This window comes from Oryctolagus cuniculus, chromosome 13, assembly GCF_051225735.1.
Source record: "Oryctolagus cuniculus isolate XC-2025 breed Fujian yellow rabbit chromosome 13, ASM5122573v1, whole genome shotgun sequence".
Classification (NCBI taxonomy): domain Eukaryota; kingdom Metazoa; phylum Chordata; class Mammalia; order Lagomorpha; family Leporidae; genus Oryctolagus; species Oryctolagus cuniculus.
The window spans coordinates 39739703-39755777 of NC_142879.1; the positions used below are offsets into that span (position 1 = coordinate 39739703).

The window sequence follows — 16075 nt, forward strand, 5'->3', positions numbered from 1 at the left end:
GGTGTTGGGGTTCTCGGGGAAGGCAAAGAGTCCATTCCTGGACTTGATGAGCATGAGGTATCTTTGGGACATCCAGGTGGAGATGGCTGGTGGCTTAGCTGAGTGTCTCCATCTGGAACCTCAGGAGAGCTATCAGGTAGGAGTCATCAGCAGATGGTTGATATCTTCTCAAGTAGGGGAGGTGGCATAACAGGAGAAGACTGCAGACATCTGGTGAGGGCCTCCTGCTGCCTAACAGGGTGGTTGGCGTAACGTGGGGGCGTGTGTGTGGAGGGAGGATACAAGGCAAGTGCCAGGCTCATTCGCAACAACCTGCTCTCAGTAGTATTAATCCAGTTCCATGAGAGCCAGAACTCCCTCAACACACTGTCAGTCCCTCCCAAGGGTGGTGCCCCCAATGGCCTAATCACCCACAGTAGGCCCCACATCTTAAAGGCTCCACCACCTCTCAGTGTCACAACACTGGGGACCAAGCTTCCAGCACATGAATCTTTGGGGGACAAATGAAACCCAAACTATAGCAGAGGGCAAGAATGTAAATTTTCTTTGTCACCTAAGAGCCAAAACCATCTTCCAAGTTAGGACAGGATGGGTTTGGTGCCTTGAGGAAAAGATTTGGAAAGATCATTATGACAAGTGAGCCAGCCAGAAACTCAAGAACAGTATATCAAGCAGAGCTGAAACTGGACACCATGCTTTGGGAATAGCTCTAACCAGGGTCTGTCCTGAGCACCACCCAAAAACCTGGCTATTGGAATAGTGAAGGCAGGTGTTTGGGATTTGTAGGGTATGTGAGGCAGGACAAAGGGTCAAGGATGCTGAGGTGATAAATCATTGAATCCAGGCTAACTGGGTGGCAGTTAACTGGTTCAAAAGAGAGAGGTTGGAGCTGGCATTTGGCACAGTGGTTAAGATGCTTCTTGGAACACCCGTATTCCGTATCAAAGAGCCTGGGTTCAAGTCTCAGCTCTGCTTCTGATTACAGTTTCCTGCTAACGCAGACCCTGGAAGACACCAGGCAATGGCTCAAGTGATTGGGTCCCTGCCACCACATGGGAGACACAGATTGAGTTCTGGGCTCCTGGCTTCAGCCTGGTCCAGTCCTGGCTGTTGTGGGCATTTAGAGTAAACAAGTGGATGGAAGATTCTCTCTCTCTCCCTCCCTCCTTCCTTCTCTCCTTCCTTCTCTCCTTCCTTCCCTCCCTCTCTCCCTCCTTCCCCCCTCCTTTCAAATAAATGAACATAATTTTTTTTAAAAATTAAGAGACTAGAAATCATTAAAGACAGAAGTGTTAAGGGAACACTTCTTAAGGAAATCTCAACAGGAAAGAAAACCTGCAGATATAGTCAGAATGAATACTGGGGTGTAACATTACAGAGGTAAGATACTTGATGGTAAGGCTGCATTATGGGTTAGGTTATCCACACAAGTATGAAACTCACTTATTGGTAGGGAAGGGGGTAAGATGATGAAGGCGATGAGCCAGGCCTAAATCCTCAGTTAACAAGAACAGGGGAAGCCATAAAGGCAAAAGTGAGCAGAGGCAGAGGCACAGTCGGGCAGAAAGACCTTCTAGGAGGAGGAGCTGTCGCCTGAAGACAAAAGCAATGGAGGTAAATCTGCGTCACGGTGCCTGCTGTCACAGCAAGGGACGAAGAGACTAATCTCAACTCAGTTCAGCAAAGGGTTCACCATGCACCCCCCGCCCCGGGCAAACACTAGTGGCTGTGCTAGACGTGGGAGACCCAGCAGTGAAGACAGACCCAGTGCTTGTCTCACTGAGCTCACAGCCCAGCCAGGAGGGTGACAGTAAGGCGCTAAATCCCATGGTGAGAGTCCCATCATCTGAGCTGAGCCCAGCCCCAGCCCCTAAGGGAGAGAACTCAGGATGAGGAAGAGCTTAGGGGCCCTGCCCTTGATAATGCCCTGGATAAAGTCCCCAACTGCACTCAGATGCATTCTTTACACTGGGTTCTTCCCTTCCCGCTGCGGAGCTGAGGCTTCCAAAAAGCTATCAGAGAGGGGCCTTTATAAATTGCTCACACATGCACGACGGCAGAGAAAGAATTCTTTTCATTTCCAGTCAAGAAGAGCAGGGCCTCTGCACCCTTGGAGGTTATTCTTGCTGCCTTTTTCCACACACATATCTCATTGGAGCTTTAAAACATCTCTGTCAGGGTGGTCCATGCACTTTATCACAATTCCAAAAATCTGAGACGTTCTGGAAAACAAAAAAGTATCTTGGTAACTCCTTTAGTGGGAAAACTTGACCTGACCTTGAGTGAGATTGCTTCGTCTTTATTGTCCTTCTGGGTGTATTGTATTACAGGGTGCAGCCCAGACTCTGCGGGTGGCATGCTGTAATGAATGGCACGTGCATTGTATTACCTTTGTGGAATCCTTCTAGCTGTGGGTTCAGAAGCATGTGACCCCAAGGGTGAGGCACCTGGACAACTTTCCTTTCCAGGTGATAGAGAAAGCAAAGCTGGGGCAGGCATTCTACTCAACAGACTGGCATTGGGCTTTGCCCTTGATTGAGTCACAAATGGCAAGGCAGCAGATGTTGGTCACAATAAGAAGTCTTGAGATTCATTTGGATTTGTAGGAACTGGAATAGTGGCGATAGGGAAGCTACACTGGCAGAGCAGAGCCTGTCTGCAGAGTCAAGCCCTCATGCTTCCCTCCACATTCACTGCCACCCCACTCCCAACCTAAACCTGCTTTCTTGGGGTCACCAGCTGGTCTCCACGTTGCCCACACAGTGCTTTCTTGATGCAACAATGCAGCTGTGTTTGAGGCCACTGGTCATTCTCTCCTTTCTAAAACTTCCCAGGCTTTTTTTTTTTTTTTTTTTTGGGGGGGGGGTGTCACTCTTCTACTTTCCTCCTCTTACCTCTGACTTCTGCTCTGGCTCTGCGCTGGCCTCCTCTGCCTCCCTTGGTCCTTCAGCAGAGGGATCCCAAGGTACCAGCCTTGGTTTGCACCCCCTCTACTCCTCCCTGGATGATGCTCTTTGGGATCCAAACACCACTTCCATGCTGTGCAACTCCTGGATTTCTACTTAGTCACTGAGTTCCAAACACTTGCCTAGTCCTGGGCTAACTCCAGAGTTGAAGTGTGAGATGCAAAAAAATATTTCTCAGCAAACTGAAGCAATTCCTAAGCAATAAGTGTGATGCCTCCTTTTGTTAAACAACTTTTATGTTTACCACTGGCAAATTGTTAGCCACTCAGATATTCTATCTGCCTGCCAGTGAGTGTATTGCAGACTTTGTATGGGCCAGTCACTGTGCTGGGCCAAGTATTTTACAAGCTAATGAGGTCAAGTTCACAACCACCTATAGCTGAAGACAGAAAGGGTGTGACATAGCAAGGCCCAGGCAGCCTAACTCTTGAGAGTCCCAGTACCTGTGTTCACTTTCCCCTTGGTTCATCTCCAGTTCCGTATCTTTTCCAGAAGGGCTGTGGCATCCAGCAAGAAGAGGACGCTTTGGCCGTGCTTTAGAGAGCAATGCCTGATTCTGGACTCTTATTTCGCGTAAAGCATTTTGGCACTCAGCTGTCTTCTAAAAACAGGGCTGTGGCTGTTTCGGGCCAGGGGCAGGTGGAGGTTGGGGTGTGATCGGTCTGATGGCTCAGGTGCTGCTGGCGCGCCCGGAATGCGTGGCATCATGCTTATTTCTGTGCACTAAATACTGATGGAGCAGCCCGCTGTGTGCAGGAGTCAAAGGAGGCTTTGTTCCTTTCTGCACCGTCCCAGGGTCCGGAGATCCAATGCCACGCGGTCAGGATACAACAAACCTTGGGAGAGAAGCCAACCAAGAAACCGGTTGTGTCCCAAATACAGAGGGAAGGGGAGGAGTCAGGACAGCAGCGTGGGTCTGGGGCAGCTTTGGCTCAGCGTCCAGCGGAGGGCAGTGGTGTGCAGACAAACGGACGCGGTGTCGAGGGGGGAGGGGCAGGCCTCGGCTCAGGTGGGAAGGCATTGGGTTGGCGCCCTCACTGGCCTCTTGCTCCGTCATTACCCTTCTCTTCCTGAGAGAGGCTTAGCTCCTCTCTGACTGCCAAGAAGTCCCAGTCCAGGGATTTTATTCATTCCTTGTTGTGCACCTGTGCCCGGCCTGTCACTCTACCAGGGGTGCTTCAGTGACTGATGTAAAGATGCACAGTGGAAGCTAACAAGCTGGGGAGAGCAAAGGAGAGAACAGGGCTCAGGCAAGACTACAAAGTGCCAAAACCTAGGGCAGAAATAAGCATGGGTGGAGCATCTGCCGTAGCAGGGCCCCAGGCTCTGGGGTCTCCGCGACATCTAAGCATCGCCTCCCTCACAGGTGTTTTGGGGGGAGTCGGTCAAGCCCTTACAAGGTAGAACGATAGAATGTTACTGCATGAGGTGTCACCAAAGGTCTCTCTTGAGTGTTTGTGGGCGCGGCAGAACCCACCCGTGCTCCCCTGGGTTCCATCTGAGCTCTGGAGCTCCTTGGCAACGTAAGGATTGCCTTGGGGCTGGGAACTGGGCCTGGAAGTGGCACCCAGGGAATGGTACAGCCAGAGATGGAAGTCACACTGTGAAAACAATCCCCTTCATGGCAGCTGGCCGAAGGGGCCAGAAACAGAAGACTCCCAGCACCCTCAAGCACCCCTATGACAAAGGCATCCCCCAGCGCATCTCAGAGTTCCCAGAGGCCGGTCTGTCCCTGTCCCAGCAGCAGTAACTCTGAGAATGCTGGCATTTCCATACTGTGGGCAGCCTGATTTCAAGCAGAAGGAACACACCTCAAACAACCTGAGGGAAAGGCTTTGGGTTTTTTCCAGGGGTGTTGAGAGAAAACAGGCTCCGGGTGAACGCTGGGGATCGGAAAGGCCACCCTCAAGGCTGCCTCCTCCGCAGGGAGCCGGGTTAGGCCAGGTTGCACGCTGCCCGACCTCAGCTGCTGGCTGTGCCAGAGTCAGAGGCCAAAGGCAGGGTCTCTGACATTCCTGGGACTAGGTCTTGTCTGTTTCATCTGAAACTGATTAAAATGAAATGCAAACCCAAGTAGCTGGAAGAAAAGGTCAGGATTTTAGCCCCATCAACTCCCTCCCTCCTACCTTCCCTCCTCCTCCTCCTCTGTGCCGCCCTGCTCTCTGGCCCCAGTCCCATCACGGCTTGGGTTCCCTCCCCCTGGGCAGTCCCACACTGCCCAGAAACCCCGCAGAATGGCCCCATTGTAGACCAGACAAACCAAAATAGCAGCATCTTCTGTTCTCTGCCTTAGGGAGATTCACTTAAAACCCCCAAGTCCCAGATGTGGACGACAATGGAAGTTGTTGTTGCAAATTAGTGATCCTGGAACCAAAGAGAGGCAGGTAGAGGGAACGCAGCCAGTGGGTGAGTTGGGCGGTGGGGAGAGAGAACAATTACACAGTCACTCCATTAACCCAATTAGCAAACTCTGGCAGGAATTCTGCTCATTGCCAAGGCTGTGTGGTGGGGAAGGTGGGGAGAGGGGCCGGTGAATGGTGGTGGTGGGCAAGGGGGAGCAGCAGGGAGGTGTTGCTGTGGGATGGAAGGGCAGGCCTACAGCCCATTGTTTCTATGCTGGAAAATACTATTTTTATCATTTTTTAAATGTTCTGGGTTCTTTTTTAAACCATGCCCTGGAGCATCAGAATGAACAGTGTTTGCATTAATTAATAAATCAGATGACATTCGCACTCAGCAGCAGCTCCTTGGTGGCAGCACCCTGGGTGGCCCGGGGAACGGTGATTGTGGAGTCTTGATTGATCACAGCTGTCACTCCCTCAGTCATTCAGTCCAACAAATCAATCCACACAGACCTGCCCGTGTCTACCTGGTGAATAAGGTGAGGTCAGTCTGCCTGACTAGCTAGAAGAAGGGGTGCTTACCATGAAGGCCCCAAATTCTGCTCAGCTTCTGTGCAGCTTAATTGGGACAAGATAATTGGGGGTGCACTGAGGAGAAAAGCTACACAGAGGAGCTGGATTTTGGAGGCAAAGATTGGGTGGTGGCAGATGGAATGATCAGATACGAGGAAGATGTGAGTAGAGGTACAGAAGACAAGCTTTTGGGGGGCAAGTATGGCCCTTCTTCAGGGGTAGTTGGGGTACTGGGAATATAGTGGCAGCCTTGCTGTTAGAGACTACAATGGCCAGCTGGGAAAGAAGGCACCGGATTGGATAGCAAGGATGGCAGGTGCAGTAGGAAGGTCCTCTCTCCCCATCTCTTGACTTGACTTTTTCAGAGGCACCAAGATTAGGAACTGGCCTGGTGGCTTGGAGTGGTGATAGGGCTGCAGGAAGCAGCCAACTTATAACTGCAGCTTTCATGAGAAGAGAATTGGAGGCTACCAGAGCTCCCAGGTGACCATGGGTGGGCAGAGGGAGAAAACTAACCCAGAGAAGAAGGAGTAATGATGCCTTCCTGGATCCTTCCCCACTCAGACTGGGAGCCAGTATCCCCCAGTGCCTCCAGCCTCTCACTCCATTATCACTCTCCCCACCAATTTCTCTCCTCTCCTCTTAATCCCCTCTCACTTTATCCAGCCTGGCAGCCTCGATGAGAGAGGGCATCATGAAGCATTCCAAGCTTTTTTCTCCAGCACAAAGAAGAGGTGTCCTGTGTCTCGTGTTTGACCATGGCAAGCCCAGTGTGCCCAGGCGTTCTGACTCCCGCTAAGCCCTACTGCCTGTCTTTGCAATGCAGGGTCTAGAAAGGCAGATGGACTTTGTGACCTGGGACCCAAGACGGGGGCATGCAGGCCTGCTCTGTCACTACTTGCTGATGACCAGAATGGTTACATATAGAGAAACCACCTCCCACCACTGCCACCACAGGTTGTTTTATTTTAGAATTTACTTATTATTTATTTATCTGAAAGGCAGAACAACAGAGAGAGATCGATCTTCCGACCTCTGATTTACTCCCTAAATGGCTGCAACAACCAGGGCTGGTTCAGGCTGAAACCAAGAGCTAGGAATTCTATCCTGGTCTCCCCCATGGGTGGCAAGGACCCCAAGCACTTGGGCCATCTTCCACTGCTTTCTCAGGCATACCAACAGGAAGCTGGATCAGAAGCAGAGTAGCCAGGACTTGAATTGGCATTCTGATGTGGAATGCTGGCGTTGTGAGCAGCTTAATCCCCTGCTCCACAACACCTCCAGGCTCCTGGTTTTAAGGAAAGCATTCTTTAATCATAGACTAATGGAATTTCCATAGCCCCGGTGATACTATTTCAGGCGTACACGGATGTGTTGAGATCTGTGGAACAGTCTATGTATGGGGTGAGGGCTGGGACATACATCCAGCTTGGCTTCCGGGCCTCCTTTCTTCTGGGTGTAGGTCAGCAACCCCCTCCTGGGCACAAGCTTCCTTCTCCCATTCCAGTTTGAAGCCACCCAGGCTCCTGGAAGCGCTCCCCCGGCACAAGGCTGGGATCGTGTTTGTGCATGAGCCGATGGGCATTCTATACCCGCTCTGGGCCCAACCACACAATACCTGCCTGTTCTCAAAACACAGCTTGAAGTCACTCTGGTTTCTCAGGTTTCATAAGTGCCCAGCGAATTGCACCTGGCCCTTCTTCCATCCCACGGGGCTGCCGGCTTGGAGGCCGAGGGGCTGCCTGCCTGGTTTCCCCCTCTGTCTGCTCACACAGGTCCAGCAGGCCCCTGAGGGGCTTGGGGTTTTGGAGACTAACTCGCTCTTGTGCAAGTCGGAGAGAGCCACGGCTGCTCTGGATATCCTCCAGGGCTGAGCTACTTGTCCCAGGCAGGGAGAGACCTTAAACAGGTCCCAGGCTCACTCATAGGGAGAGGTAGGAAAAGTACTTTGAAAGCGCAAGGAAGTAGAGATCAGGATCCGTGGAGCCCTGAGAGCCCCAGTCTTCCTGTGAGAGCTCCTGGCCCATCTCCCAGCTCTGCTCAGCTTTAAGCAAGCCCAGACACAAGTGGTCGTGGGGCTCACGCTGACCTTGGAGCTCACACAACAAGCACTAGCAGGCCTTTAACAAGCCTCCAGCCTCTAGGGGGTGGGGGTGGGGGTGGCTAGGGCAAGTGTGTTCAATGGCGCTGTGTCATTTGCTGGTGCAGTTCCAGGTGGCTGGCGCCACCACCTCTGCTCCATCCAGATGCTAAGGCCAAGGGGGCGCAAGGGGGAGGGTTTGCTTTGAAGCTCCAGGCACTGGCCTCTTGTGCTCCGTCTTGGTGTTGGGAAGCCTTGCAGCTGCCGCGGGCCCACACAGCTTTCTCCTCACTGACTTGGGGCTTTTTGGATCAGGGCGTAGGTGCAGCAGAGTTTTGGCAAGAGCCTTGGCAGCTCCTGCCAGGAAGGAGGCTGAAGGAAGATAATTAGACCTGGTAATTGGTTGCTTTTTCCTTTTTTTTTTTTTTTTACAGGCAATAGTGACTGTGGCTGGAAGAAGATACCGGAAGAAGATACTGGAAAGCTGTCCTCTGAGACCAAGGCTAAACTGTCCCAGCACTGGGATAAAATGCTGGCCTCCTGGCAGTCCTTACCTGGCCCGTCAGTCTGGCTTTGAAATGCTGCCCCTCAACAAGGCAGGTGGGGTTGACTTCATCCAAATTCACGTTCAGTTCTACCTAAATCTGGGACCAGGCATCTTCAAACCAGATCCAAGGGCAACTGTTCATGGGGCTGCCCAGCTGTAGCTACTCCAGGAAGACCCTGTGGGGCCTGTGGTGGAGGACTTCATCTCTGGGTGAAGCTGACTCATCATTTCCCCCAGATAAGCTTGTTCCTGGGCAGTTTCCAGGTCTCCATCCTTCCAGTTGGCCACCTCGCCAGGCCAGATGGCTCACATTAGATCTCAATTTGCGACCCGCCACTCTCTGTGGGCATGTGTTCTGGATTTGTCCCAACCCGAGCTGCTGAGTCACTCAGAGCTAGGGACATTCTCACCATTTGATTCCAGCTCAGTACAGAACCTGTGGGTCTGATTTCTAATTTCTTCAGGGGTTCTATTATTCTAAACCCTAACCCAGAGCTGTGGCCCTGGGAACCTGTGGACAGGCTGCAGGCAGGGTCCCCAGTTAATGCCTCTGTGACAGCCACTCACTCCAAGTCCATCAAAGGAATGACTGGATTGGAATCATGGATCTGTTCTTGTGACTGTTTCTTATCTTGGTTAGAAACAGAAAGAAGTAATGAGTGGTTTGAACTCTGGGAGTTTAGGCTTAGGTGGATGTATGCCTTCTGGCTTCCCTCCTGCCCTGTTACCCTTGTACTTATTCAGTAGATAGCTCCCGAGCCTGTACCGTGTGCCAGACACAGAGCTTAGGGCCCAGGGATAAGGAAGTAAAGACAATTCTTGCCTTCAAGGGACTTTCTGACTCATGTCTGAAATGGGTAGGCAGGCAGGCCCAGGGGGTGAGAGCGGAGTGGTGCAGAGATCAGGGCCCAGACGGGGGAGCCAGCCTGGCTCAGTTGCTATTCCTGCTCCACCACTTATAAGCAGTGTATCTGTGGGCAAACTCTGTAACCATCATGTGTATCCGTGTCCTCACCTATAGCACAGGAATAAAACTGATACCTACCTTAGTGTTTTATTCAGATTCAGGTAGTTCGTTCACAGGCTTAAAGGGCTTAGGACTATGCCCTGGAATGGTGAGGATGGACACATTCGGGATATTTGAAAAACTGTGGCCGGCGCCGCAGCTCACTAGGCTAATCTTCTGCCTGTGGCACTGGCACCCCGGGTTCTAGTCTTGGTTGGGGCGCCAGATTCTGTCCCAGTTGCTCCTCTTCCAGCCCAGCTCTCTGCTGTGGCCTGGGAAGGCAGTGGAGGATGGCCCAGTTCCTTGGGCCCTGCACCCGCATGGGAGACCAGGAGGAAGCACCTGGCTCCTGGCTTCGGATCGTCGCAGCACGCCAGCTGGAGCAGTCATTAGTGGGGTAGACCAACGGAAAGGAAGACCTTTCTCTCTGTCTCACTGTCTAACTCTGACTGTAAAAACAAAACAAAACAAAACAAAAAAACCCTGTAACATCACAGAATGAATTGGATGAGAGATTTAAGGAGAAAGTAGGGGTCTCCCATCCATACCAGTTCTAGACATTTGCTGACATGAATGCTGTATGTCAGTCTAGGGCCCACTACATATATTTATTTGGAGTGGGTGTTGTGGCACATTGGGTTAAGGTGCTGCTTGTGACACCATATCCTGCAACATCGCATCTAATGAGCACCAGTTCAAGTCCCAGCTACACGGCTTCCGATCCAGCTTCCTGCTAATGCATCCTGGGAGGCAGCGGATGATGGCGCAGGTGCTTGGGCCCCTGTCACCTACACAGAAGACCCTGATGGAGTACTGGGCTGCCAGCTTAGGCATAACTCAGCCCTGGCTGATGCGGGCATTTGAAGAGTGAGCCAGTAGATAATGTCTTGTTCTTTCTCTGTTGCTCTGCCTTTCTAATAGATAAAGATAAATATATACACATTTATTTGATCTTAAATAGTTATAGGCTTCATTTACTCCTTTGTAAAGATGGGATAGTGATATCTTCCCTTCCCACTTCATTGTGAGGAAAGAAGAAAAACCAGTATTTGGATCCATATGTAACACACCCAGCTTTATTCTGAAAATTAAGAAAAACAACACATTTTAAATATTTTCAAATAAAGAAATATGCTGTAAACTGTCAAGCACAACACACAAGGTGATTGCGATTTTCTACTTTGTACCACTCCCTGGACTAATCTCGTGGATAATTGAGAGATGACATAAAAGGCACTTTGTTGGACTTTAATTACAAACAGCAGGTACTGTCAGTACTGTTCTGTCTCCGTGTCATTTAGATTCCTGTTCCTGAGGACTCATGACCCTGAGGGGGTTGGGGACTTCCTTAGAAGGAGCCAGAAGCAGCCAGCAGCAGTGAGAGGTGCTGAGTTCCTCAAGGGGGAGCCCACAAATGATGCCCCAGATGAGAGGAGCACACGGCTGTCCCAGGTCTGGAGGTGCTGAGCTCCCTGCTCCTGCAAAGCTGGCCGTGTCCCAGGGCCGTATCCCCTCACACAGCACACGCTTATGAAAGCAGGAGGTGGGGTGGGGACTGTCGGGTGGGTGAGCAGGGCAGAGGCAGGGTGGATGGTAGTGTGGGACATGCGACATCACTCACTCGCACGAACCGCTTCCACGCGGTAGGAGGGGTCTTGGCAAGGGTGCGGAATCCCCAGCGAGACTGCTGGCTGGCGGGCCAGGCAATCGTGTGGGGGAGGAGGCAGCCTGCCCCAGAGCAAGTGGGGACTGTGGCCAACACTAACGGGATTACCATCCGCTGCCCTAAGAGCTGCCAGGAAGTTGGGAAATGGAATTTCAAGGACCCTACCACAAAGTCAAGATGTGTGGGGGCGGCTTGGATGGAAGCTGGGGCCCCAGGGACGGTGGGTCCGGGTCCCTGACGTTCCATTTGTTTCTTGGCAGAACCGAAACTTGCTGATTCCCTGACTCCTTTCTCAGGCTTTCCCAGGCCTTTGAGGGTTCTGGACTGTTCAGGAGGGCTTTATCTAGCATTCTCTGCGGACAGAAGAAGACAGCCATGAACTTGGTGTCTGCATTCCTAGAGGGGGCCGAGTGTGATGACTCAGGCAATCTGAGCCTCAGCTTCCTGAGCTCTAGGGACAAGGCTCGCGGAAGGATCAGGTGGGAATTCTTTGCAAAGTGCTTCTGGGTAAGGAACTGCTCAGGCACAGAACCGCCCGCCCAGGTGAGAGGAGGGCCTGGCTCTCTGGCTGTGCCGGGCCAGTTCTTCTGCAGACAGACAAATGGGCCTTCCACATGGATCTTCCTCCTGGCTGTGTCTGACGTGAGCGGCCAGGCCCTCGTGGGCTTGGAATTTCTCGTGATCAGGAGGTGCAAAAATCCCAGCGCAGCCAGGTTTTCGTCCCAGGACAGCGCTCACCTGTGACGTCACTCACCTGTGACGTCACTGCTGCCGCACTTCCGGCCCGCGCTGCAGCTCGCCAGTTCCCGGGACGCGTGAGGATCTGTTTGCAGCGGGATCTGTGTCAATAACACGAGAGTGTCTTTGCTGCTTATCTAGCGAGAGTGAGTAATTTATTTAGGATATTTAACCAAAACCAGACATTACCTCACTGGTGTCTTACCCAGAGCTTCCCCAGCCTTCCCATTAATTCCGGTGATCCGGGGTCTTTCGTCACATGAAGCCGGGTAGAGAGAGAGCAAAGGGAGCCACAGACACGAATTCGAGAAGCCCTATTCTAGTGTTTGCTTTCAAGCTCGTTCTTTTTCCCCAGTAAGCGTCTGTCTGTCTTCGCTCCCTGAGGCCACAGAGGGATGGACCCCAGCCCATCCCCCAAGCCACCCTGAGTCTAACCAGGCTTCTCCACTAATGGTCGGGAAGAGTTTTTGTGTGGTTTCCGGGGCAACACGAGGAGCACACAGGCCACCTCTGACCGTGACTTTCCAGCAGAAGTATCAGACAGATATGACTTAAGTGGTCATGCGTTCTGTCAGCAGGCAGAAGCAGGCCGCCACATCTCTGCCAGGTGTAGCAAGGCCTGCCTGTGACCCGTGGGTCATGGAATCCCACAGGGGTCATCCTCAGACAAAGGTCAGCTCACGGAAGCCCAGGCCAGGCCAGGGCATCTCTGTGTTTTGCAATAGAAAAATGGAGTCTGTGCATCCCAAGTCACCATCTGTTAGGGAAGATCAAAGAACTGTGAACTTGGCTGGCAGTTATCCTGACATGAGGACAGGTCCAGAGGTCTACAGTGAGGGCTGCAGGAGTGAAATGACATGCAGGCTGAGGCCTGTGTTAGCAGAGCCGGAGAAGGTCAGTGTGGCAAAATGTCGTTAGCTGTTAAGTAATGGAGAATATGCTTGCTTTTTTTTTTTTGACAGGCAGAGTGGACAGTGAGAGAGAGAGACAGAGAGAAAGGTCTTCCTTTGCCATTGGTTCACCCTCCAATGGCTGCCGCGGCCTGCGCACTAAGGAGGATGGATGGTAGAAGGCGTGCAGAGGAAGGATCCCATGGTAAGTCAGGAAGCAGAGAGAACAGGAGAGTGCACATCCGTGTCTAGGTCATCTCTCCATGGGTGTCCGTGTGTACATAATCACTGCCCGTGAGAGAGGCAGGTACTTGGCCTTGCGGTTCAGACACCAGTTAGTATGTCTGTGTCTCCTGTCAGAATAGCCGCCTTTGGCTATTCCAGCTTGGCTCCTCATTCCAGATTCTTGGAAAGCTTGGACCTTGGGAGGCAGTGGTGGTAACTGAAGCAGTTGAGTTCCTGCCACTCATGTGGGAGACCTGGAATGAGTGACTGACTCCTAGCTTCGCCTCACACTCTTGGGCATTTGGGGAGTGAACCAGGACATAGGAGTGCACGCTCGCTCTCAGATAAATGAATTAGTATTTTTTTTAAAGCCACCGTGGTTCAACAATGGGGGCTTCACCCCAACAGCCCCATTCAATCCAATTGCTTCTAAAGGCCTCCTTTAGTCACCATAACTGGATCGAGTATTGATGTTATTATTCCATGTACATAAACAAGTCATCAACAAAAATATTTTTGGTTCTCACTATATATGTTGTGAGAGTACAGAAATAACTAAAAGTGCCACAAAACAATAGAAGAATAGTGTTTATTTCTGGGGGAAGAGAGAAGCAAGTGGGGATGACCTTGATTGTATCTGTAATGTTTGTTTTCAGGAAAAAAATGTAAAAAAATCTGAAGCAAATATTTCAAAAGAGTGACATTTGGATATCTGAGAGGTAGGTACAGGGTGTTTTTTGCATTGTTGTTCTTTGTATTATTCTGAATGCTTGACATATTTTGTACTTTCTAAAAATGTCCTTAATTGATGTCCTAAAGGTCCTTCTTTCTGAGTCTCATCTTTTTCCATGACTTCAGAACCCCTGGACTCAACTTTCTCTGCTATAAAAATTATTCCCAAATCTGATTTTCTATGCTTTCTCTCTGCAGAATTATTCCTTTTAAATTTATTTATTTATTCATTTATTTGTGTTCATCTACTTGAAAGGGAGAGAGAGAGAGAGAGACACTCTCTCTTTGGGTTCACTCCCCAAATACCTGCAATAGCTGGGACTGGGCCAGGTGGAAGCCAGGAGTCGGGAACTCAATCTGGGTCTCCCCTGTGGGTGGCAGAGTCTCAAGAAATGGAGTTCTCTTCTGCTGCCTCCTGGTAGGCATCAGCAGGGAACTACAGCAGAAGCAGGGTAGCTAGAACTTGAAACGGCACTCCAGTACGGATGTGGGCATCCTAGACTGTGACTTAAACTGCTGTGCCACACTGCATGCCCCACACAGAAGCTTTTCTGTGTCTCTGCCTACATAATGATGATTTCTTCTAATGTGTCAAATTTACCACCTAAGTCAGTCATCTCTACCACCACTGTCTCAAAACAGCTTTCTTTTCATTGCTATTTCTGTCAATAACAGGTTCAATAAATGCGACTTTGTATTTCCATCAGTCCTTTCAACTTTCATCTCTTCCATCAAGGTCATCATATATGAAACTTCTAACTTACCTTCCAGAAATTCTGAGTCTTGGGCCGGCGCTGTGGCTCAATAGGCTAATCCTCCGCCTTGCGGCATCGGCACACCAGGTTCTAGTCCCGGTCGGGGCACCAGATTCTGTCCCGGTTGCCCCTCTTCCAGGCCAGCTCTCTGCTGTGGCCCGGGAGTGCAGTGGAAGATGGCCCAAGTGCTTGGGCCCTGCACCCGATGGGAGACCAGGAGAAACACCTGGCTCCTGCCTTCGCATCGGTGCGGTGTGCTGGCCGTAGCGCGCTGGCCACGGCGGCCATTAGAGGGTGAACCAACGGCAAAGGAAGACCTTTCTCTCTCTCTCTCTCTCTCTCACTGTCCACTTTACCTGTCAAAAAAAAAAAGAAAGAAATTCTGAGTCTTGTTTTTTCCTGAAATGTTGGCATACTTTCCCCACTGAAATTCAGGGTTTTATTTTTAAAGATTTATTTAATTTTTTGAAAGAGTTACAGAGAGAGAGGAATAGACAGAGAGAGAGAGAGAGAGAGAGAGAGAGAGAGATCTTCTATCTGCTGGTTCACTCCCCAGATGGCCTCATGACCAGGGGTGGGCCAGGCTGAAGCCAGGAGCCAGGAGCTTCTTACAAGTCTCCCACATGGGTGCAGGGCCCCAAGTACTTGGGCCATCTTTCACTGCTTTGCTAGGCCATTAGCAGGGAGTTGGGTCAGAAGTGGAGCATCTAGGACTCAAACTGGTGCCCATATGGGATGCTTTTGTTGCGGGCGGCAGCTTAACCTGTGATGCCATGACGCCAGCCCCTGAAATTCAGTTTTACAATTATTCTCAAGCTAAAAGACATGATGGTGGCTCACTGCCAGCATAAAAAATGGTCCAGAATCCTTAACCATTTGCTTACTGCCTGGAAGCCTGGCAATGACATCTTCTCAAGCTGTACTGCCTACCATCTACTGCCACTGAAGAGGCAGTCAGCTGCATGTCTTGAGATGTTTTTGCAAGATCACCCTTCAAGTTCAGGTACAAAGCCTTCTGAGTAAAGCCTTTGCCCATACTACTGTGGAAATCATTTCTGCAGCACAGCCCATATGCTGCCTCAGGTATGGGTACTGCTCTTTTTGTAAAAACGACAACAACAAAACTAGAAGACACATCCCCCTTCGCATCTCCAGCTGTTAATGATGAGCTCAATCCTTTGGCAGACCCAGGAAGCGGAGGTGGGGTGAGCAGACGTGGTTATTCATAAAGTATCTCTCTCACACACACTGCCTCCAGCTCGCCCTCTTGCTTTTCATTCCCCTGATTTCTCTGCAGGGCCATCCATTGTAAAAGAGGCTGGCCTCCAAAACCTGGAGGGGTGTAGGGTGCTATTCTTTGAAATAAGGATTCAATCAATGAAGGTTTTATTTTTTTCTTGGTGGTATGCAAAAGTAAATATACATCTTATATTGGTGGTATATATACGTATATATATATATATATATGTTATGATTTATTTTAATTTATTTGAAAGGCAGAGTTACACAGAAAGACAGAGATCTTCCATCCACTGGTTTACTCCCCAAATGGCCT

General features: G+C 50.7%; 1 long non-coding RNA gene across 2 annotated transcripts in view; it reads left to right on the plus strand.

The window, feature by feature from the left end:
* Positions 1–11419: 11419 nt before the first annotated feature.
* The window catches only part of LOC149122552 (uncharacterized), a 53193-nt gene continuing 48537 nt past the window's right edge, over positions 11420–16075 (plus strand). For both annotated transcript variants that reach the window (XR_016218902.1, XR_016218901.1), the window contains exons 1-3: positions 11420–12064; positions 12881–13013; positions 13690–13752. This is a non-coding gene — a long non-coding RNA (uncharacterized LOC149122552). The remainder of the gene's footprint in view (positions 12065–12880; positions 13014–13689; positions 13753–16075) is intronic.